Source organism: Corvus brachyrhynchos, unplaced genomic scaffold (assembly GCF_000691975.1).
Source record: "Corvus brachyrhynchos isolate BGI_N302 unplaced genomic scaffold, ASM69197v1 scaffold114, whole genome shotgun sequence".
Lineage (NCBI taxonomy): Eukaryota > Metazoa > Chordata > Aves > Passeriformes > Corvidae > Corvus > Corvus brachyrhynchos.
In genome coordinates this window covers 4,008,917-4,011,120 of record NW_008238337.1, presented here as the reverse complement: position 1 = coordinate 4,011,120, position 2,204 = coordinate 4,008,917, and the positions used below count along the sequence as shown (strand labels likewise).

Here is a 2,204-nt window from a genome sequence, read left to right as displayed (position 1 = left end):
CTTCTCTTTCAACTTGTTCTAGGAGTATGTTTAGTTTTAGAGAGTGTGGAGGTTTTTGCTTTGTTTTTTATTTTTTGTGATGATGTGTGCCAACTTCTTCGATTGTCTCAGCATATTTACAAAAAATGAGGTTTTTTTTTTTTTATTTGATAGAATTTTGTAATGATATGCATGAAACAGCCGCTCCTGGTGCGAGTTTCCCACTAAAATCCTCTAGTCAGGAGAGACCTGGATTAGTCAGTGATTACAGAAGCCTTTGGACCCTTGTTTTAAACCCTTTCACACAGAGAAATCTTTCGAAGTGCAAAGTCTTCTCCTTCTTGGAGACAACCTTAGGTGACAGAGCTGGAGGTGTTGCCGTGACATTTTGGCCGGTCAGTGCTCACCCAGGAGGGACGTTCAGTGGAGGAAGAGCTGTTCCTTAATGTGCCCCAATGGGAACTGCAGCACTTCCAGAACCTTCCCAACCACGCATCTTTCCTGGCGTCAGTTACCCCAGGAGCCTGGTCGGGGTTTGTCTGAAGGAGGGGAGGTCCCTTAAACCAGGGAGATGTGGTCTGGCACCTCTGCAGAGTCACCACAGAATCCAAGAATGGTTTGGGGTGGAAGGGACCTTAAAGATCATCCACTTCCCCCTCCTGCCATGGGCAGGGACACCTTCCACTGATTTTAACATGGAGCTGGAAGTGTGGCTCCTCCCTCAGTAGCTGTTGGGATCATGTGTGTGTATGTCTGTCCTCATCTGATGTTTGGACTCTCGTTAAGCTCTGCTCCTCTAGGACAGTGTGAGGTGCTGCTGGGCAGGTGTTGCTCTGCACTGAAAACAGTTACCTTTAATCAAGTGGAAGTTAAAGAAATAATAAAAATGAAATAACTAAAGAAAAAGTAGTGGCCTTTCCTCTTCCCCCCAGCATGGCCTGGGCTGGCCCTCCATGGAGAGGTTGAAGAGCTGAAGTCCGTGCTGTTTTCTCAGCATGTGCCAGTCCTGTGACTGACTTGTATTTGCCATAAAATGATTTAGACTGGAAGGTTTCTGCTAAACTTCGAAGTTTTTACCCATTTTCCTCCCGGCCCAGAGAAAACATTTTGTCACTTTCCCCTGATTGCTGAAGGAGAGAGCAGTTCCCTGCAATTATCTGGGTCAGTGCTTCCCAAACCTTTCTGCTTGTGACCTTACTGCCGTCTACAAGCGTCACCTCTGTCAAGCTGAAAGTCCCTGATGCCACCATCAACAATTGACTCCTTCCTAAGTGGATGACCCCTCCTGGGGTTGTGACCTCTGACTTGGGAACTGCTGATCCAGGCGTGTGGCAGGCTTGAAACACCCTCATCCTGCCTGTGCATCCCCTTCCAGTGCTCCAGTATTCCTCTGTCAGGACCTGGCATTTATTAAACTCCTCTAATATTGACCCCTGTGCCTCTGACTTCTGATTCTTGAAGTCTTATTTTAGTTAACCTTGTAGAGAAACATTAGGAAACTTCTCAAGGATGATTTTGCAAATCTGTTTCCCAAATATAGATCTTGTTACCAAATGCAGCTGATTAATTCAGTGATCTGCACTCTCAGATGTTTAAATTACAAAGATTTTTCTTTACCTTTTGCAGCCATTTTCACCTACTACTTGAGTAAGCGCCAAAGAAATATTTTAATGAACAAATAAAGAAGCAACACTTTATAGCATTTTATTTATTTACAGCTTGCTTTCACTTTGTAATTCATCTCCGATATGAAGTTTCCTTGGGAAATTTGTATGGTTACAAAAATTATTTGGGATAAAATTGTAAAAGCGGTCTCTTAGTGCTTATTTCTGAGCAGTGAGATTTCTAATGCTTTCACAAAAGAAAATAGTTCCTGTTCTTAGCTGAGTTGTTAAAAACCTGCACTGCCCCACACAGGAGGCTTTGGACAAGAGAATATGGTTAAAATTTCTTGGAGCAGAAAAAATTGGAACAACCTTGAAACTTGTAGTTTTTAACTGCAACACTAAAGCATGGTGTAAAGTGCAGCAGCTGCTAAGAACCTATAAAATTTCAGTAGCTAAAACATCAGGGAGAAAATGTTCACACATATTTATATATTTGACACATGGTGTAGCAAGGAAAAGGCTGTAAAGAGAGGTTAGGAAAATGTTTTAGAAGAAATTAAGATGGGTTTTGCAGCAAGGCAGCTTCGTGCTGGGTGTCCCAGAAAACGCCAAGAGCAG

The 2,204-nt window shown here is 43.1% G+C and overlaps 1 protein-coding gene across 1 annotated transcript in view; it reads left to right on the top strand.

Moving 5' to 3' along the window:
* Positions 1 to 344: 344 nt before the first annotated feature.
* Positions 345 to 2,204, top strand: part of HECTD4 (HECT domain E3 ubiquitin protein ligase 4) — a 63,574-nt gene continuing 61,714 nt past the window's right edge. The window contains 1 exon segment of the mRNA XM_008634185.2: positions 345 to 351. The gene's annotated coding sequence lies outside the window, so the exon portion shown is untranslated.